General features: G+C 44.3%; 1 protein-coding gene across 2 annotated transcripts in view; it reads right to left on the minus strand.

The window, feature by feature from the left end:
- Nucleotides 1-23,186, minus strand: part of MAML3 (mastermind like transcriptional coactivator 3) — a 351,084-nt gene that overhangs the window by 70,217 nt on the left and 257,681 nt on the right. The gene's annotated exons all lie outside the window — the stretch shown is intronic.

Below are 23,186 nucleotides of genomic sequence, written 5' to 3' on the forward strand. Positions count from 1 at the left end.
AATATGGACTTGTGATATACATAAAACATGACCTTAAGGATTCTACCCAGGTCATGTCTATCACAAACCCCTACTCAATTGCCATCAAGATCAACGATCTGACATAAATATGTACAAACCACCATCAATTAAACAGCCACACGCCAATGTTACCAACATTAAGCCATCCCACCATCGAAGTCAGCAATTTCAATAGCCACCATAGCTTATGGGGCTATAACAAGAAAGACTGTGCTGGAGAATAGCTGATATCCTTGGCTTTCAAGAAGACCGGCACCTCCTCTACAATGCCAAAGACCGTGGTATGTTCAAGTCAGCCCAGTGGAGAAAGTGCTACACTTCTGACCTTGTTCTGTGTTGTGTAACATCAGCAGCCAGTCAATACCTTCTGAAGACTCAGTTCTCAATAAGAAAAGGAGTACTTGTGGCACCTTAGAGACTAACAAATTTATTTGAGCATAAGCTTTCATGAGTTACAGCTCACTTTATCGGATGCATTCAGTGGAAATTCAGTGATTTTTCCATTGAATGCATCCGATGAAGTGAGCTGTAGCTCACGAAAGCTTATGCTCAAATAAACTGGTTAGTCTCTAAGGTGCCACAAGTACTCCTTTTCTTTTTGAAAATACAGACTAACACGGCTGCTACTCTGAAACCTGTCAGTTCTCAATGTCTTTCCCAACAGCCAACACCACCCAGTCGTGATTTGCACAGGCCTACAAGTTCCACTCATTCAATCCCTCCTGAAACTATGCTGGAATCTACAGTCTGCTGACTCACCTTGCTATGTGGTGATCATAGAGGGTTCAATAAAGTGGATCATACCATATCTGGCTCTTTACCACTGCTTTGTAGGCTCACTCATATTGGCCACCAAATTGAGCATACCTAGGGGTTTCAGAAAAGCATTTACTTTGTGCTGGAAAAAAGAGAGAGAGAGGCACTCTTCTGACAATTTCAAGCTGAAAAACTGCAAATGGTACTGCTTCCGTCTTTGAACTCAGCAAGAAAAAAAGGTGGTGTGAAAGTGTGTGTGGTGTGATGGCACTTGACTTCACAATGGCAAGCCAGAAAGTCCGGAAGCTCCTTCGTTATTTAGGCAGTGTGGCTCCAGCAGCCTACAAGCCATCTCAAGTAAGTGTAGATGCCATCTCCACAGTCTTAACTGCCAACTCCCATGTATCAATGGATAAATACACGAGACGGCAAGTCCACAAAGAACTTTACCACACACTAAACCAGCGCCAGTTGTCTTCACCACTTTCTGTCCCCTACACAGTAGATGAAATGGACAAGAGTCTCTTCAACACTAAGTCTGGGAAATTGGCAGGAATGGACAAAATGTATTCAGAATTCTTGAAGAACCTTGTCTGAAGGCAAGAAAGGGGCTGGCAGACTTCTTCAGCAACATCTACTCTTCTGGCATAATACCAAAAGAGTGGAAGGTAGTCAAGATCATAGCCATTTTGAATCCCGGAAAAGAGACCACTGACCCAAAAAGTTACTGGTCCACACCCTTCCTTAGCAGATGCTATAAACTGTGGGAGCGGCTCCTAATTCAAAGGTTACAGATGATGCTAGAGAACTGATCCCCAAAGAGCAGACCAGAATTAGAATCAGTCGCAAGTGCTGTGACCAGGTGCTGGACTTAACCAGCTACACAGAATCTGGCTACCAGCAAAAATTAAAAACAGCGGCTGCATTCATTGACCTTTCTTCTGCATCATTAGCTTTCCCATGCCAATCAATCATCAGACTCACCACGTGATGCTGAGTAACAGAAGAGTCACCATACACCTTGGTGAGTCTGCCAGCAAATTACGGAGCTTGAACAATGGCCTCCCACAGCAATCTATTTAGCACCTGCACTCTTCAATCTCTATACTAGCAACATTCTGGTCATATCATCCCAGAAATTCATATATGCGGATGACGCGACACTAACAATACAAGCATCCTGTCTGAAGGCCATAGAAAAGGTCATGACCAATGACCTCTGGACACCTGAGATGTATTTCAAAGCTTGGACACTGAAACCCAATACTTTGAAAATGCTCATCTCTGCCTTCCACTTGAATAATCACAAGGCTAAAGTGCCACTGAAAGTGGACTTTTGTGGTCTGCCTTTATTGCATGACTACAATCCATGATACCTTGGAGTTACCCTCAATCAGACACTGAGCTATCACCAACACCTTGATAACACCAAAAAGAACATAAGACAAAGGTTGACATCACCCAGAAACTCGCTAGCACATCCTAAGGGTGCGATGCATGCACACTTTAAACATCAGCACAAGTCCTGGTCTTGCCAATAGTGGAGTGTTGTGTGCCAGTCTGGGACACCACTCTTGTTGACAGTGAAATCAATGTCATGCTTAGGATTGTTAACGGCTCTTGCAAATCAACTCCAATACCATGGGTCCCAGTTTTGATGGGCATTGTGCTAACCTTGCAAACATGAGGCAAGATGTTGCTGTGGTCCGGGAGTACAACAAGATCCTGGCTGTTCCAGATCTGCCAATACACAAAGACAGCAATTCACTGCCATTTTCCCGACTCAAATCCAGGAAGCTTTTCTAGATCCATGTGTCAACTATACAGGCCAACAGAAAGGACACCAGCACTTGCTGGATGAAATCCTGGGCCACTTATAATGACCCAAAGAAAGATCTGATTGCAATTACAATAAAAGAAGTCCTGGGATTCTGCCTTCCTGGTAGGCAGTGGACTGTACTTAACTGCATTTGGACAATGTGTGGAAGGTGGGGATATCTCCTGCACAAATGGAAAATCAAAGTGTCACCAAATTGCGACTATGGTGCGGTACAAACCATGTGACATATCAGAGACTATGCCCTATTCACGCTTGTAGTGGCACAAGGGGGATTCACCTAGCTATCTCAGAGACACTGGAACAGCTTTTGAATCTCAAAATTCAATTATAATCCCAGCCTGTTGCTTTTCAAATGCCCTACAAAAGAAGTAATCTCTCACTTTCCTGAGCACTACATGCAAAGATGGAAAGATTTAAACAATTGTGACTACATGTAACTCTAAAATACATAGCAGTCTAAATGCCTGGAGATCACAACAAAGATAGTGGCAATAATGTGGAAGAATTGTTCCTTGCAGAGCATTCCTGTTTGTTATGCCATTTTCAATCCAGAACTGTAATTAATAGATTGCCAATGAGTGCTATAAACAGTGCCAGAGCCCAGTATTTCCTTCCTCACAAAATACCTCCACCAACCTAATTCCAGAGAGAACCCCGCCCTTCCATGACCAAAATTGTAGTAGTTTTTACAGAGACCCATGGATATTCTTGCACTTTACGTTTCTTGCACTTTACGTTCCTTTCAATTTTCGATAACGACATAGTCTTTGGTACACAAGTCTGTTCAGTATCCGGTTTGTAAGGGCATGTCTACACTTGCCATTTAAAGTGGAAAAAGTCCCCTTTTTGCACAAAAAACATGGGAGTGTCTACACTTGCCAATGACTTTAAGAAAACCACCTCCACGAGAGGCGTACAGGTCTTACCGGTGATGCTTTTGCAGTGATGTGCAAGTGAAGACACATACTTCCTGTTTACAGAGCTTTTAGCCTCCACAGGATATCACACAGTGCCTAGGTGACGACTCTGGCCAGCAACTCTGCTGCTCTGATGCCAGGTAAACAGAGGTCCACCTCTCCCCCTCTAAAGCCCCAGGAACTTTGAAAGTCCCCCTCCTGTTTTCTTGGCAAGTGGCCACCTATCTTCTGGCCAGGTGACAATGCCTGCTCCAAGGAGCAAACAATCCCCTGCTTGGAGCAGTGCTGAGGCCTTGGCTACACTTGCGAGTTACAGCGCAATAAAGCCGCCCAGAGCGCTGTACCTCACTCCCCGTCCACATTGGCAAGGCACGTACAGCGCTGTGTCTCCGCGGCGACCGTGCTGCTGGTACTCCACCTCCCCCAGAGGAATAAACTTTGTGCGCTGCCGCTGGTGCGCTGCGGCACCAGTGTAACTGCCCGATGTGCTCCGATTGGCCTCCAGAAGAATTCAGAAGTATCCCACAATGCCTGTTCTAGCCACTCTGGTCATCAGTTCGAACTCTACTGCCCTGGCCTCCGGTGACCAACCATCAGACCCGCCCTTTAAATTCTCTGGGAATTTTGAAAATCACCTTCCTGTTTGCTCAGCCAGGCGCCGAGTGCTCTCAGCGAATCTTTCCAGGTGACCATGCCTCCACGCGCCAGGCGAGCCCCAGGATGGAGCAATGGAGAATTGTTGGACCTCATCAGTGTTTGGGGGAGGAAGCTGTCCAGTCCCAGCTGTGCTCCAGCCATAGGAATTACGATACCTTCGGGCAGATATCAAGGGGCATGAGGGAAAGGGGCCATGACCGGGACGCACGGCAGTGCAGAATTAAAGTGAAGGAGCTGCGGAATGCCTACCGCAAAGCCCGCGAGGCAGACAGCCGTTCAGGTGCTCCCCCCGCGACCTGCTGATTCTACAAAGAGCTGGACGCGATACTTGGGGACGACCCCACCTCCACTCCAAGCACCACCATGGACACTTCAGAGCGGTAGGAGGAGGAGGAGTAAAGTGGGAGTGAGGGTGCTGGGGCGGGCGGAGACACCCCGGAATCCCTGGAGGCATGCAGCCAGGAGCTTTTTTCGAGCCAGGAGGAAGGTAGCCAGTCGCAGTAGCCGGTACTTGGTGGAGGACAAACAGAAGAGCAGGTTCCTGGTAAGTGGCTTTTTTTTTGGGAAGGAATTTTTTCGGTGGGGGCTCTTTGGTCAAGGAGGGTTAGGGCTGCATGCATGCCTAGATGGGGAATAGTGCATTGATGTGGTCTATCACATCACGGTAATCAGCCTCGGTAATCTGTCTGAAAGTCTTATCCAGAACATGGGCAATGCACTTGTGCAGGTTTATTGGGAGAGCCACCGTGGTCCTTGTCCCAGTTAGGCTAACCTGTCCACGCCACTGTCCCGTGAAGGGCAGGGGGACCATTCCTGCACACAGGCCAGGGCGGAAGCTGCATTGCAGTAGAAGACCCTCCCTTGCTTCGCAGGTCACCCTCAGCCACGAGATATCTTCCAGGACGGACTCCTGTGGAAAATGTTGGGACAGTATTCAGTGTAGGTGCCCCCTGCAGCTGTTGGCTCTCCCCAAGGCACAGAAAGCCAGAGGACAGCACAGCCGTGAAACAATCAGTCTCCCTTGACCCTGTGCTTACTCACCATTTTGGGGCTCCCATGGGTTATGTGCTCTCTCTTTGGGATGGGAAAATTATGCTATTGTGTAGACTATGTGTGCCCTCCTTAAGTTCAGGGGAATCATTGCTCTGTCTGGTATAAACAATGCTGCCTCTGTTAAGTGTTGCATTTTGCCTTTACAGATGCAACCTTGAGATCTCAGCTGTCCGTGTTATCACTGGCTGAGAGACTTCAGGAAGAGGCTACGAAAAAGCAAAGAAGACATGCTGCAAGAAGTGATGCAGCAATCTCTTAATGAGAATCAAAAAGCACCGGAGTGGAGGGAGAGCGAAGGCAGGATCCGCCAGGAAAACGCAGTGCACTGGCAGCAAAGCATGGCACTCCGGCAGCAAAGCACAGATCGGCTGATAAACATCATGGAGCGCCAAGCAGACTCTATCCAGGCGCTTGTAACCATGCAGGTGGAGCACCACCATGCCCGACCCCCCATCCCCCGCAGCCATTGTCCCAAAACTCTTTCCCTTGTGCCCCCATGTCACCTCCAACCCACTTTTCCCAACATCCGGGTTCTTATCGCCAGCAGCTGCCTCCAGCACCTGTAGCTTCACCACCGAGCCCTGAAAACTATGACCCTTACCCACTGCACTCAACTCCCATCCTGAATTATAGCCATCCTGAAGTGCAACACACATTGCACAGCACTCCAGACAGGAAGGCTGAGTATGAGAACAGGACATATGCAAATCTATGATTGAACCTTTCCCCACCCCACCCCCTTGCCTTTTCCGTTTCCCAAGCAGTTGTGTTTCTTTTCAATAAATGAATTTTCTTTTCAATAAATGGAGTTTTTGGCTTTGAAAATATTCTTTATTATTGCATAAAGTAAAAGATACCTTAGTCCAGGAAAGAAACAGGCACTGCAAGTCAGCGTAGCAAACACAGATTCCTACTAACATTGGAACCACTGCACTTCACTCCCGTGCAGGGCACCAGAGGTTACTAGTGGTTTTCAGCCTCAAATTGCTCCCTCAAGGCATCCCTAATCCTTGCAGCCCCGTGCTGGGCCCTCTAATAGCCCTGCTCTCTGGCTGTTCAAATTCAGCCTCCAGGTGTTGAACCTCAGAGGTCCATGCCTGAGTGAAGATTTCACCATTCCCTTCACAAATATTATGGAGGGTACAGCACGCGGATATAACCGCAGGGATGCTGTGTTCGGCCAAGTCCAGCTTCCCATACAGAGATCGCCAGCGGCCCTTTGAATGGCCAAAAGCACACTCCACAGTCATTCGGCACCGGCTCAGCCTGTAGTTGAACCATTCCTTGCTGCTGTCAAGGCTCCCTGTGTAGGGTTTCATGAGCCACGGCATTAACAGGTAAGCGAGGTCTCCAAGGATCACAATGGGCATTTCAGCTTCCCCTACTGTGATCTTTCACTCTGGGAAAAAAGTCCCGGCCTGCAGCTTCCTGAACAGGGCAGTGTTGCGAAAGATGCGTGTGTCATGCACCTTTCCGGGCCAGCCTGCGTTGATGTCAATGAAACACCCACAGTGATCCACAAGCGCCTAGAGAACCATAGAGAAATACCCCTTCCGATTAATGTACTCAGAGGCTAGGTGGGCTGGTGCCAGAATAGGAATATGCGTCCCATTTATCACCCCTCCACAGTTAGGGAAACCCCTTTGTGCAAAGCCATCCACAATGTCTTGCACTTTTCCAGAGTCACGGTTCTTCTGAGCAGGATGCGATTAATGGCCCTGCAAACTTGCATCAACACGAGTCCATCAGTCGACTTTCCCACTCCAAACTGGTTCGCGACCGATCGGTAGCTGTCTGGAGTTGCCAGCTTCCAGATTGCAATAGCCACCCGCTTCTCCATCGTCAGGGCAACTCTCAATCTCATGTCCTTGCGCTGCAGGGTGTGGGCGAGCTCCTCACACAGTCCCATGAAAGCGACTTCTCTCGTCTGAAAGTTCTGCAGCCACTACTCGTCATCCCAGACTTGCATGATGATGTGATCCCACCACTCAGTGCTTGTTTCCCGAGCCCAAAAGTGGCGTTCCACGGTGCTGAGCATGTCCGTGAATGCCACAAACAATCTCGTGTTGTACGCATTACTCAACTCAATATCATCGTTGGACTCCTCACTGTCATTTTGGATCATAAGGAATAACTCGACTGCCAAACGTGACGTGCTGGCAAAACTTGTCAGCATACTCCTTAGCAGTTCGGGCTCCATTTCCCGCAGACAGAAACGGAACACAGATCACGCTGCACAGAAACCGTTGAAAGATGGTGCCAAATGTGGAGAGAAACACAGGGATTGCTGGGATGCGAAGCGATGCATCACAGGGCGTTGGGATGGGACCCGAAATGCTCCGCACCCGACGCCTCCTTTCCACAACCCACGATGCCAGAATGGGAAGAGGGATACCTGTGGGATACCTGCCCATAATGCATCACTCCCATTGCCACTGCAAGTGCCGCAAATGTGGCCACAACAGTGCGCTGGCAGCTGTCAGTGTGGACAGACTGCAGCGCTTTCTCTACTCAGCTGTACGAAGGCGGGTTTAACTCACAGTGCTGTACATCTGCAAGTGTAGCCAAGGCCTGAGCTACTGGAGCTGATCAGTGTTTGGGGAGAGGAGGCTGTGCAGGGACCCAGGATGCCCTGCAATCACACCCCTCCCTTCCCAAAAGACCTATTGTCAAAGTGAAGAGAGCTGCACTGTGGGATAGCTTCCCTCAGTGCGCTGCTCTCATCAGTGATGGAAGTCCTGCAAATGTAAACACTCATTGATGCTTGTGGAAGTAAGTGAGTACACAAACCAGTGCTTTTCTTTCACCAGTTCACTATCACCGTTGAAACTGACAGTGCAAAACTCTGCAAGTATAGACATAGGCCAAAACTTGCTGCCACCTTGAAACTCTTCACTGCTGTCAGAAACTCCCTGAATTGTCTGAGTATTGAGAATGTATGCTTCTGTCCTAAATGCAAAGGCTGTTGAAGAGGTGAAATGCATTCTGGGGATGGAAGCATGTGGAAGCATGGGGTATCCATGCATGCCACCTGTCACGCCGTCTGGAGTGGTTCATGATTGTGAGCGCCAACCTCAGAGCAGACTGTCAAGCAGGGCAGAAATCCCACACTGGTTGTATGTTCTATAATTAGATTTTACCAGTAACAAATGTGGACTCCTGAAGCACTAGAACTGTCTCACCATCAAGTCACAGACAGTCTCCTGGGACATTCCAGTCTCTCTTGCCACCCAGGCAAGCTGGACTTAGGGATAGTTGATTGCTATACACCAAAGATCACAAAAGGTTTAGGTTGCTTCCAGTTCCAAGGCACCAGCACTGAACCAGGTCAATTTCTATCTCTGATCTCACACCACAGACAACACTTGTAGCCAATCCTACAGTAAACTAACTAAGGATTTGTTAACTCGGAAAAAGAAATGAGAGAGTTATTTACAGGTTAAAGCAGGCAAACATATACACAAATGAGCTACAGTCTATGCTTCCAAAAGGTAACAGGTTTTAGAAATCTATTGGCACTGAATATCTTTTAGGGCTAACCCAAGATCCTGGGGATCCCTGCTTCTGTTTTGTAGCCTTGTGAGAGGCCAAACAGCAAAACAGATGAAAAATTTTCTTGTTCACTATCTTTATTGCCTTCTTCCAGAATTCAAATTGATGGGACGAGCCCTTTTGCATGTACCCTGGGCAGGGGCAATTAGCAAGTCTTTGTATCATGATGTCCAACAATGACCCATTTAGTTCTGACAGTCCTTCCTGAGGAACTAGAGAGGATCCCATCTGATGGGATGGCTGTTTTAGGGCAAACATTTTTTAACAATTATAAAACAAAAACTTAAATATTACCTTATAATGTGTGATAAAGAAATTATAAGTGAGATTAACGCATGCAGCAATTTACAAGCATTTTATGAAGTCTAAACACTAAACACATTGCTATAAGCTCAATATCCATCTTAAACATGCTAACACAGAGATGAAATAGACTGGTTTCCAGCAACTAATTTGTCAGTGCTTGGCTGAGGCCTAAAGCCTTGGCAAGAGCTGGCACCTGGTTTGCAAGCATCACACCAACATCCATGCAAGCATGGGGACTGCATGCAGCCCAGTACAGGGAATGTACATGTGAGCACACCTTTGTGTATATGTGGTAGGGAAGAGAAATTGATTGTACGAGAGAGAGAGTCTCCCAAGGAGGACTACCATCTCTGGATTACCTGCTTTCGCTCATCTTTAATTATAGCCGCTGTATTCATGTAGTATATACGAAGTGCTAGAAAGGACACAAATATTTACACAGTCTAAAATATCGTATTAGTCACAGTGACTGGAAGAGAGAAGAAGGTAAGAGGCCGATGGCCTCTGCAGACAGCTGGGCCCTAGTCTGGGTGTTCAGTGCTAGAGAGAATTTTCCCACAACACAATAAAATGTGATATTTTCTCCCACTCTATCTAGTTTAATCTCATCAGTGTATTAATACTGCTCTCCCCACCATGATATGTAACCCAACCTTGTAATTCCTGAAGCTCTCTTACCTGCCGTTAGTCCCAGTATAGTTTCAGCTCTTGAAATAGTGACATGTACCCCCCTTTATAGGAACTCTGCTACTTAGTGTTATAATTGTATGAAGGCCGTTGCTTCTAATTCTCAACAAGCCACGCACTATGGAGATAATCACTTTGGCCAAACTCTGGTCCCAGTCAGACCAATAGGAATTTTGCCATTGACTGCACTTGAGCCAAGATTTAGCCCTTTATAAAGCAAGTGTATGAAAAAGCTTAAATATGCACACACACTCACAGACAGCCTATACAAATAATTTGGCTCTGTGTGCCTTTGACACACAAAAATATCTGTAGAGTGAAAATAACGCTTAGGCTGTGTCTGCAACAAATATTTTTTCTTAATATTTTCCACCATTACTACCTTGGCTGCCAGTCTACCAGTGGTAGCAATGGTAGAAGATCTAATGTATACGAGAAACCAACAACTAGCATTAGAATTACTGTCTGCAGTTTCCACGGCATGCATCCGATGAAGTGAGCTGTAGCTCACGAAAGCTCATGCTCAAATAAATTGGTTAGTCTCTAAGGTGCCACAAGTACTCCTTTTCTTTTTGCGAATACAGACTAACACGGCTGTTACTCTGAAACCTGTTTCATCTAGATCTGCTCTGATCAGCTCTCGATGGTAGGGTAGTTAAAATGCCAGCAGCCAGTCTAGCCCTCTCACAGTTGCTACTACTAGTGATGCTGCACTGGTGCTGGCCCCAGCCACGGGAAACTTGAAGACGTAACTACAGCGTAATTAGCGTGACACAGTCAATACATCTTAAGAGCCACCAAGGAAGAAGCTGTACAGAGCCTGGGAGCTGCAGAGACACAGAGTCACTGGAGAAGAAAATACGTGCAAATAACAGGGACTAAAAACGTGGCTCAATTTTTAAAAAAGTGAGAAAATGAACAAAGTCTATGTCACGTAACAGAGATGGGCCTGTGCAACACAATGAGGATTGGGGGCTCACGTCTGGATTTCAAGTGCTCCCCGAAGTTCGAGGGTGTTTGGATTTGGGCTTCTGGTGAAGCCAGGCACATATCTATCTGACACAGCCTGTTTTGTTGATCGCTTTTGTGTGTAATCACATTGTCATCAGTCCAGTGCCCCATCTCCTATTTAAATGTAAATACTAACTGGAGGGTTAAGGCAGAATATAGCTATTTTATTTTCAGTTAAAAAAAAAGTCCAGGCATCATAACAGCAATTTATGATTTTACTGGTGTATTATCATTGGGTAATAAGTGCAACCCGAAACTGCCAATTATCTTATAAGAGGGGGTATCACCTTTTCTGTTTTGAATGACTATCAATAAACGCAGGTTCAGCTTGCTCTAATGTTGTGTCACGCAATCAGTGGCCTTACAGCAGGAGACAAGTGAGAGAAAGAGAGGAAAAACAAAATAGCAAATACAAACACTTCATGTTAGCTAAGCCCTTGGCTCAGAAACCGGGGGTTGGGGAGGAATAGCCTGCAGCAGTCAGCAGGTCACACACACAGAGTGTGCAACAGCAAACTCAGTTTACAAAGAGACATCTGTTCCATTACTTCGATGCATTGTGGCTAATTACATCCTGGCCCGTCTGTGAAATGACAGCCACTTATTCTCCAGTGAACCATAAAATCTGTACATGTTCGATTTGGGGAGTGGGGAGTACAAGGAGTGCAGAAAAGGAGTGGGGTAGGGGTGGGAAAGGGAGAATGGGAAGGAAAGGGAGAAGAGAAGCACCAAGAAAATGTGTGATGCTTCTCCTACCAATTCAGCACCAGAAAGTCAGTAACCGGCAAGAGAGAGAGAGCCACTGGCAGAAAGGCCCTAACAAAGCACTGCCATTCTGAAATAGGGCTCAGGTGCCCGTTCTAACTCGAGAGTCTTCTTTCCCTTTCATTGCTTTCTGATTAGGCAATGAAGTGTTGCCAGCAGAAACTACACCAAACATGCATCAATATACTTTACTTTCAGATTCCCTCAGGGTTCCTGTTGATACTGATGTTTAAACATTTCTTTTCTGCTCCTTACTGCTCTTATCCTCTATCCCATTTGCATTTTAAACTTAGCTAAATGAAAAACCAGGCCCTTCCCCTCCCCACATTTTTGGGAGTCTGAAGAAGGGAGTGGCAAGAAAATCAAACTTGTCTGAATGACTGTGTCTCTGAGCAACTGAGTGAGATGACACAATGTGTCTTAGTGATCCGTGTAGACCAGCCAGTGTAGACAAATGGCGTTTAACCACAATTAAATCCCGATCTTGGTAGGTTTGCCAAAAGAACACCAAATCTTTCAGCAAACCTGGGATGAAAATCAAGGAAGTCTGGGGCTGTAATGACTGGAAAGCGATTATAATCATGGGAATTAAATGCTAGCAGCTTTGACTTCTGCCTGCACAGAACTGTCATGACAGCAGCAATGCAGCTGTTCGCAGAGCACTTCTGTCCCCACAGCCCACCACTTATCCTGCTATAAGAGCTTACTGGCCAAGGAGGCTTGCCAACAGACCACTGGAGCTGCTTAGATTGTGGGGTCAAATCCTAAAGTTGGCAATTTTTTTTTTTTTAAAAAAAGGTAACATTGGAGGTGGGCTAGTTCTCAGGAGGCAAAGGAATGGGGGGAGTCAGTGCTAGATGAGAGAAGACCAGCTCTGCTAGAAAGATGCAGCACTGCTGTCACATTTGTTCCATGCTAAACGCACCAAGAAATGCTAGCAGAAGTCTCCCATTATTACAGTCACAGCTTGTGGTTTTGGGTGGAAACTAAGTGGAACTTCGTAGTTGTGACTGAGCTTTGCTGACCCAAACCACATTCAGTGGAGGAAAAAGATTTTTGTTAATCTTTACAGGTCAAAGCTGCTGAAATCTGGTGCAGTCTAACAGCAATAGCTATTCTCTAAAAATTTGTCACAACGCTGAAATGCTTGGGGAAGGGGGGGGAGAATTTTTCTTTTGTTTGGCTGCAGGTGTGGGGAATAAGAAGTGCATATTAATCCAGCTGAATCTCTGGCCACACCATAGCCTGCGGTGTTATGGTTATTCAAAATAGCCATGTATGGGGGAAGGAAAATACAATTAATCTATGTTCACTTATGGGATGCTGAGACAGCTGTAGAAAAGGGAAGTGCTGTAGGCAGCTGGTTATGTTTACTGCCTTAAAACAAAACCACCTAGGGCTGAAGCATCAGGAAGCTGGTATGTGCAGCCATGCTTTTGTTTCAGCATTCAAACTGCCTTCTGTAGACATCTTCCCAACAGCATGCTTATTCGGGGGATGGGACGGCTGAGAGGATTGGGATCTAGTGCCCGCTACAAATTGGCAGCCAGGCCAGGTTGGCAGTAGAGTTGGTCTGGAGTTTTCTTGCAAATATTCATCATTTCTCCCCCATTTTTAATAAACATTTTGTGATTTTTTTAATTCCTCATTTTTGACAGAATTTTCATTAGGGCTGTTGATTAATCACAGTTAACTCACGTGATTAACTCAACAAACTTAATTGCAATTAAAAAACTTAATTGCGATTAATCGCAGTTTTAATTGCACTGTTAAACAATAGAATACCAATTAAAATTCATTAAATATTTTGGATTTTTTCTATGTTTTCATATATATTGTATTCTATGTTATAACTGAAATCAAAGTGTATATTATTGTTTATTACATATATTTGTACTGTAAAAGTGATAAACAAAAGAAATACTATTTTTCAATTCACCTCATACAAGTACTGCAGTGCAATCTCTTTGTTGTGAAAGTGCAACTTACAAATGTAGATTTTTTTGTTACATAACCGCACTCAAATGCAGAATAATGTAAAACTTCAGAGCCTGCAAGTCCACTCAGTCCTACTTCTTGTTCAGCCAATCGCTAAGAGAAACAAGTTTGTTTACATTTACACAAGATAATGCTGGCCTCTTCTTATTTACAATGTCACCAGAAAGTGAGAACTGGCATTTGTATAGCACTTTTGTAGCCAGCATTGCAAGGTATTTACGTGCCAGACATGCTAAGCATTCATATGCCCCTTCATGCTTTGGCCACCATTCCGGAGAACATGCTTCCATGCTGATGACACTCATTAAAAAAATAATGCATTAATTAAATTTGTGACTGAACTCCTTGGGAGGAGAATTGTATGTCCCCTGCTCTGTTTGACCCGCATTCTGCCATATATTTCATGGTATAGCAGTCTTGGATGATGACCCAGCACATGTTCATTTTAAGAACACTTTCACTGCAGATTTCACAAAACTCAGAAAAGATACCAATGTGAGATTTCTCAAGATAGATACAGCACTCGACCCAAGGTTTAAGAATCTGAAGTGTCTTCCAAAATCTGAGAGGGATGAGGTGTGGAGCATGCTTTCAAAAGTCTTAAAAGAGCAACACTCTGATGTGGAAAATACAGAACTGAACCACCAAAAAAGAAAATCAGCCTTCTACTGGTGGTATCTGACTCAGATAATGAAAATGAACATGAGTTGGTCCACACTGCTTTGGATTGTTATTGAGCAGAAGCCATCATCAGCATGGACTCATGTCCCCTGGAATGGTGGTCGAAGCATAAAGGGACATGTGACTCTTTAGCGTATCTGGCATGTAAATATCTTCCGATGCCGGCTACAAAAGTGCCATGAACATGCCTGTTCTCACTTTCAGGTGACACTGTAAACAAGAAGTGGGCAGCATTATTTCCTGCAAATGTAAACAAACTATTTTTTCTGAGTGATTGGCTGACCAAGAAGTAGGACTGAGTGGACTTGCAGACTCTAAAATTTTACATTATTTTATTTTTGAATGCAGGTGTTTTGTACATAATTCTACATTTGTAAATTCAACTTTCATGATAAAGAGATTGCACTACAGTACTTGTATTAGGTGAATTGAAAAATACTATTTCTTTTGGTTTTTTTACAGTGCTAATACTTATAATAAAGTATATATAAATAAAATATATAAGTGAGCACTTTATATTCTGTGTTGTAATTGAAATCAATATACTTTAAAATGTAGAAAACATCCAAAATATTTAAATAAATGGTATTCTATTATTGTTTAACAGTGCAATTAATTGCGTGATGAATCGCGATTAATTTTCTTTTATCGCTTGACAGCCCGACTTTTCATAGATTTTAAGGTCAAAATGAACCATTATAATTATCTAGTCTGACCTCCTACACAACACAGGCCAAAAAATCAGGCCCAAAACTTCTTGATGAGCTTGAGTATATCATTTAGAAAGACATCAGGAGTCTTGATCTAGAGAGTTTGAGTGATGAAGACTCCACCATTTTCTACCAGCTCTCGCTGGTGGTAACAATGTTATTACCCTCTGATGGCTATTGAAAGGCCTCTGGGAAATTAAATGGTCTCACACTAACTCACATTGGATGTATCTATATCACAAATCCCACTGCATTGACAGACAGTCCTGCTGGCAGTCCCAGCAAGAGAGGTTTTCTGTCTGGGCAGAAAGGAGGGGGGTCTCTGCAGGTCAGGGTTGGAATGCCCTTGTGGGGAAGCTGCTTAGGGCAGTTTGGAGGAAGTTTGCACTACTTCTGTCTATGCTGGCACCTAGTCTGTGGATAAACAGAGTACTTCATTTTCCAGGGGATCAGGACTCTTTTCACCAGCACTAGATTCACATGCACAGAAGAACAGATTAACAGAAAAAGGAGTTCAGACTATGTAATTCTCCAAAGATCTTATTGGAAGGATTTGTAACAAATTAATACTCAACAGCAGCCATACAACTGTTTCTAACCTTTCTGAGTAACTGTGATTTACTTGAGTAATACTTAGGTGTAACACCCAGCAATCTCAATTACCCCTTCCCCTTCTCCTTCTCCTGTGAACTTCCTCCTCCCTGCACCTTAATGGTGAACTCAGCCTGAGCCTAGTCTCTCACATAGGCATTGGGTCCATCCCTTTTCATCTCATAACATACCATATCTTGGCCTACTCTCCTCTGGTGCACAGTTTCAGGGTGGGTTACAGCATATACCACGGGTAGGTAATAGGTGGACCACAGGCTAAATCCAGACTGCCAGATGCTTTTGAACAGACCACAAAATATTTTTATTATTTTTTTTTTTATTATTTTCTCTGGAGTCTGGACCTTGACTATACTTTGACCAAAAAATTTGGACCTCGACAAAAATAATTTACTACCCCTGGCATACACAATATAATGGAAACTAGAAACAGCACATCAGACCCCAGCAAAGAGGCTAGATCCTGAGTTCATCCTGATCTCAAAAGGTTAAAAATAAATTGTGCCCCTCCTCACCCCCTTTTTTTCTTCCTCACCTTGTATATTGAAGGCCTCAATGGATTTTTCCTGTCTAGCCTAGAATTCTATGATGACTGGGGAAGTAGAAAAACGGTGATATCAAAAGACCCGAGAGTGAAAGTTGCAGAAATGAGAGGGGAAGGGATTTTTAGTCAGCCTGTTTAAAATGCCTGTTTTTTTCTTTTAATTTAAATTTCTTTTGTTAACACCTATTAAAATTCATTGATGCATGAGAATTTTGGAGAAAGGACATCTTAGTCACAGATGCAACACTCCCAACCCTTTAATTAAGGTGCAAGCACTCTCTGCACACACCACGAGACCCCCAGGAGCCACTCAGCCAAAGGCTTGGAGGACCAGATTTGACATTCCTGATATTTATAAGGTAAAAAACCCAAACAACCGCCTTTCCTCTTGTCAGTGTCTGCCCCCTCCCCTCACCGCCCCTTTGTGAAGGGAAAGGGGTACTTCTAAAGCTATCTTTCCAAATCATAAAGATGTAAAACAACCTGCAGAGGATTTTTTAAATTTGGGTCTGTGCCGTTTTTTTAGTAGTAGAAGGGAGCACCAGCTAAATGAAGGACGAACATGTAAGCACCAGCAGCAAAAACTGTAAGGACTAGTATTAATAAAAGAATCAGAATACAGATCAGCAGCTGGGAAGTGGGAACCACTGACATACAGGTTGAGAATGGTCTCTTATGTGCAAGACAGATGCCCATAATCGCTAAGCTTCACATTTCTCTCTCCCATATTGCTCCTAAAATAACACTCATCCCCCATGTAACCCAGACTACATGTGTTAATTTACATCACAGTGGGAGGAGAGCAGAACAATTGTTGCTTGTTCATCCCTTATTACTTGGTAAACAAAAGGCCAGGTTAACCAGAGCAGCTTGAATGAAGGAGGGGAGTAATCATTTTACTTTTAAATAAAGAAGGATTTTTTTGTTTCTTTGTTTTTGGGCATCTGAAGGTACAAACAAACATTCAGGGCTGGTCAACACCTCAATTATGGATTTACTGATTTCTTACCCAATATAGCTAAATCAGTACAAAACCCAGGTGTGGACCAGGGCTCAGACAGATGGTGGGGAGGGGGGAAGGTTCAAAAGAATCCATTTTAAAACCACATGAGGAATATGGAACATTCTTAGAAAAGGAGATATTTGCCCAATCTATTGTGTTAGAATTCTTTGAAATAGACAAATTAAGTGTGTGTGTGTCCAACTGTGTGCACTGGTGCAAATTAGGTAGTTAGATGGCTACCCAATCTCTACTAGGGGCAACTAGTGCTTGCAAAACCTGATTTGCATCTGCAACCATGTGGTAAGAAGAGATGCATATACTTACATTTATGCCCACAACTGGGTCATCTCTACAGCTGGATTGCTTTGCTGCTGTAGCTGTATTAGTATAGTACACTGGCAATGTGTTCCTAGCGTGGACACAGTTTTGCTGGCATAACCGCATTTACACTAGGGGATTTTGCCAGCATAGCTAAGTTAGTCAGGGATCACATCTCTTCACACCCCTCACCGACCTAACTATGTTGGCAGAAATCTTTAGTGTTCACCTGCCCTGGCCTTGAATTGGGAGCACCAAATGCACCCACCACCATCATTACCCTTTTGGAAATATGGACAAGGTGTAAACCTTTCATTTGAGGCTCTCAAAGTGTTTAATGTTATTTAATGAAACCTCACATCCTTGGGGAGCTAGGAGTTAAGAATTATGATAATTTCTCTTTTACAGATGGGCAAGCAGAGGCACAGAGCAGTCCCACAGTAAGTCTGTAGCAGTGATTGGAACAGAATTCAGGAGCCCGAACTCCCCCAACCACCTTGGCAATAGTGATCACTCAACTTGGTGTTTCAGGTATCCAAACCATGAGACCAGATCACTAAAGTGTTCCCTGGCAGTACAAAAATTTAAGCCCCTGGGTGAGGCTGACATACAATAGTTTAAACTGCCACTTCCTGGAGGCGAAGTGAATATGCAGCTGGACTTTTAGTCTGCTGGCTCTGAGTCATTCAGCAAGTACCTTGGTCCCAATACACCAGCCCTTAGGACTGGTCACAATTAGCAATGCTTGCTTGGGAGAGACCCAACTCATTAGCTAGCATAGAAAGTTAATCACCTGTCCACCCTTACAAAAGTGACAGTCCCTTCAGGAGCCAGGGTCGGTATCTGAGATCACTCAAGGGACAATGTCTGTTCTCTAAATGGTGCCCTATGAATAAATCAATCTCCAAATCCCCCGGCTTCTAAACCTTTATCATTATAAACACTCAGAGAGGATATACATTTAAAGAACCCTTCTTCCACTGAACCCCATGTTTCAAATGGGTTGTTCTCTCCCATCATTGCTGTTAACCCCTCCGCACTCAGGTAATCTTGTTCAGCTGCACAGAGTGCATTTTGTTGTTCCCACAGTAGGTTTGTTGAAATAAATATGGAAATAAGGCTGAGCAAGCCAGCCAAGCCAGCCAGACTGAAATAAATTCATCACTCACGGGCTCTCAAGGGAAGAAAACTGTGCATTTTTTCTAAATGATTATTTCTGAAGCACTGAAGGAATGGCTATATCACTAATGAGGCCAGTGCTCCATGACTGCTGATTATAAATGACCTAAAAAGAGACAAGGGGATGGCGCATGTGTGTATAGGGGGAGGGAGAAAGAGATGAATTGTTCTTTAGGATCTAGAATCATCTCCCTTGGCTCCTCAAAAGTACGAGAGCATTTGTAGTTCACCACAAACACAGAACATGGCATATTTACAGAGCCACATGATGAAGTCTGAGCCAGGGGGCTGCACTATTCTAAATGTGTAAAAGCATCACCACCACATGCCCCCTCCTCTCCAGATCAGTCACTACGTACAAGCTGCAACAAATATTAAAAAGAAAAAATCACTATGTTTGCCTGTGGTAGGTCTGAATTACAGCACTGAAGGTTGCACGTGATGCAGCTGGATTCCAGGATGAGGGTGGAGGCAACAGCCATGAATAAGACTCACTTGTGTCTTCCTTCACTCACTAATTCCCATGGAAACAGAAACTCACTGCAAATGACTAAAATCCACTTGCAAAGCCTTACTCACATGTTTTGCTCACTCCAGGTTGAGGCTGTGCTGATTACAGATCCATTATGCATGCAGCTCTCCTGCACACAGCCAAGTTTTGAACAGAATGACCACGTGGAGAGGATTTGGGAACGGAAGCAAAAAGCGGCAACAAAAGGCAGCTTGAAGTTAAAAAGTAATAAAGTGACTCCAATCAAAAAGCTGCAGCTTTCAGATTCTTACTGAACCAGATTATTTAGATCACATGATATGTACACGTAACAGTGACAGGAAGAAAAGGCTTGGCAAAGGAGATACCTCTCAACACACAAAATGACCTGTTACCCAAATGTGAGGTCACCAAGAAGAGGGTTTTTTGTTTTTTTTAAATGGGTTTATTATTTTATACCCCTGAATTACCCAGCATAGTCTTAAAGAACGGAGAGATCTGAAGGTGAGCTCCGGCAGAAGCTCAGACAAAGGAGCCTTGACAGATACGAGATGGATTATAGTGATGAACCAGTGCCAGAGGTTCCCTAACACATACTGAAGACCATCCCCTATCTCTGCCCTTTTGCAGTTAGCAATGTCCTCTCAAAACAACCTGATGGGGCTTGGGAGTTGCAGCTTCTGTCCTGTCAAAACAGTTCCACTTGCAAACTGATTTATTGTACAAAATAATACGTACTAATAGCCAAGGCTCATGCTAGGGCTCCTAATGCAACTTACACTCTCTGGTTCAGCTTATCAGATCAGCTGCTCGCATAAAGGTTATTATAATCTCAATGGTGGGTTCTGGAAGATTTTTATCCCCTTGATAGAGAGACCATTGCTTGGGAGCCTAGCACTCATATCATTATTCCCCTTAACACAAAAGAAGGTTTAAGGCACAGTAGCATCAAAGGTTACACTTGAGATGGCTTATGGTAAGTGATGACCACAAAAGAAAAAAATAAAAAGAAAGTTTAGCTAGGTTTTTTTCCCTTTTCCAGTTCATGTCATAATCCCTTACAGAAAATTTGTATAGTTCAACAGAGAACAACAATATTTTTATGAAATTTATAAGCCATATGACAGAATTCTATAGCAAGGAAATAATTCTGTTAGTCTCTGTAGAGTGATTCAGAAATCCTACAGAAATGTATAGTTGTCTATTAAATTCCACAGGTTTCAAATGTATTGGTTTAACTCTTGTTAAATTCTCTAGGACTAGATAATTGCAAGACATTAACCTATTCACTGCTGTCAGGTGCCTTGAGAGCTGTTTTCTCAGGACTATTCATAGCAGATAATGTCAGTCAGCTACATTCAACCAACACCATGGGCAAGAATGGAAACTGTTTGGCCCCAAAAGGGTTAAGGTTCACTCACCTCCCATTACTCCCCCCCATTTCGGCTTACAGCAAAATATGTGCACAAATGAAGCATCTCACTTGCTCACCCAAATGCCTTGATTCATCTCAAACAAAAATAAAACCTGGGGAGACACTGAAAATTGTGCCTTGAGCTATGTTAATTCCCTCCCCCTTCCTTAGAGCGAGGAGCAAAAGAAACCAGACCAGATGCTGTATCAGTATCGTCTCTGAAGTACTCTAATGAATCTGACCCCAGGCTGCTTCTTTAACAGAGTGTAGTGGTGTGTCAATGTAAACAGCTAAAACTAGTGTCATGTCAAGTGGTAACAAGGCCACTGCCGTTTTTACAAGCGCTGTGCACTTAGCAGATAAAAATGAGCACCCTATCGCTGCTCTCCACAAGTCGCAGTTATCAACAGCGGGAAGAAACAATGCCCCATATGATCGGTGTTACTTGGTGCCAGTGATAGGAAGTCAAATTTCTTACAAGCTGTCCATTACTATGATGAAGAGACGAATAACCACCACATATGGTTTTTTATCTTTTGTTGTTACTGTTGTTCTTGGTCCACTGGCAACTGCTAATAGCTTTCCAGTATTCCTTTAAATAAAAGAACTAATTACTCTGCACAATACCACCCAGGCTAACACACAACTAATTATGTTGGGGAGGGGTTTCAACAAACATACTTATTTGCAGAACGCCAAGTCCAGCACCAGACAAATCTATTTATGCTTTATATCAGCCTGGTATCAAAATACACACTGATCCAGATCACAAAACTTTAGTAGGCAGCACCACTGGCTAGGTTACCCAAGGCACCCAAACAGGGACACAACATGGAAGATGCATATTGTAGATAATGCATAGCAGTGTCATTGTTAGCCTCACACACATACAGTGCAATGCCATGATATAGTGCTGAAATACTTGTGTAAATAATGTTCCCAGTTCCCTGCTCCAATAACCCCTTTTAGCAGACAGGCGCAACAAACTGGGAAAAAATACGTTAGTACATTTTTGAGGGCAGAAATTCAGTTTGCCCGTTTTTAACAGACAAAAATCACAAAAAACAAATCACAAATTAGAAGTCAGGGTGATGAAATGCCTCTGAGCTGCTGCAAATCAAAAATGACTTTGTTCTTTAAAGGGAAATGTTGGATTAATATCCCTTGAGTACAATCAGCTCTTCCCTAACTAAAAAGCAAAACAAAAAACTACCAAAAGGAGGCTGCCAGACAACGCTCCAATACCAAATGCTACAGGCCACTTTCCTCAGATCCCACTGAGGAATACACTAAGAAACTGCACCATCTACTCAGGACACTCCCTACACTAACACAGGAACAAATCAACATACCCTTAGAGCCCCGACAGGGGCTATTCTATCTAGTACCCAAGATCCACAAACCCGGAAATCCTGGACACCCCATCATCTCGGGCATTGGCACTCTTACTGAAGGACTGTCCAGATATGTGGACTCTCTACTCAGACCCTACGCCACCAGCACTCCTAGCTATCTCCGTGACACCACTGATTTCCTGAGAAAACTACAATGCATTGGTGATCTTCCAGAAAACACCATCCTAGCCACCATGGATATAGAGGCTCTCTACACAAACATCTCACACACAGATGGAATACAAGCTGTCAGGAACAGTATCCCTGATGATGCCACAGCACAACTGGTTGTTGAGCTCTGTGACTTTCTCCTCACGCACAATTATTTAAAATTTGGTGACAATATATACACCTCCAGACCAGTGGCACCGCTATGGGCACCCGCATGGCCCCACAATATGCCAACATTTTTATGGTTGACCTGGAACAACGCTTCCTCAGCTCTCGTCCACTCACGCCCTTTCTCTACCTATGCTACACTGATGACATCTTTATCATCTGGACCCATGGAAGGAAACCCTGGAAGAATTCCACCATGATTTCAACAGCTTCCACTCCACCATCAACCTCAGCCTGGACCAATCTACACGGGAGGTCCACTTCCTAGAGACCACAGTGCAAATAACGGTGACGGTCACATTAACACCACCCTATACCGAAAACCCACCGATAGCTGTGCCTACCTTCATGCCTCCAGCTTCCATCCTGGACACACCACACGATCCATTGTCTACAGCCAAGCGCTGAAGTACAACCGCATTTGCTCCAGCTCCTCAGACAGAGACCAACACCTATAAGATCTTCACCAAGCATTCTCAAAACTACGATACCCGCATGAGGAAATAAGGAAACAGATCAACAGAGCCAGATGTGTACCCAGAAGCCTCCTGCTACGAGACAAACCCAAGAAAGAAACCAACAGAACTCCACTGGCCATCACATACAGTCCTCAGCTAAAACCTCTCCAACGCATCATCAGTGATCTACAACCCATCCTGGACAAGAATCCCTCACTTTCACAGGCCTTGGGAGGCAGGCCAGTCCTCGCCCACAGACAACCTGCCAACCTGAAGCATATTCTCACCAGCAACGACACAACGCACCATAGTAACTCTAACTCAGGAACAATCCATGCAACAAACCTCAATGCCAGCTCTGCCTACGTAGCTACATCAGTGACACCATCACAGGACCTAACCAGATCAGCCACAGCATCACCGGTTCATTCACCTGCACGTCCACCAATGTAATACCCGCCATCATGTGCCAGCAATGCCCCTC

The sequence above is a fragment of the Lepidochelys kempii genome, chromosome 4, assembly GCF_965140265.1.
Source record: "Lepidochelys kempii isolate rLepKem1 chromosome 4, rLepKem1.hap2, whole genome shotgun sequence".
NCBI lineage: Eukaryota > Metazoa > Chordata > Testudines > Cheloniidae > Lepidochelys > Lepidochelys kempii.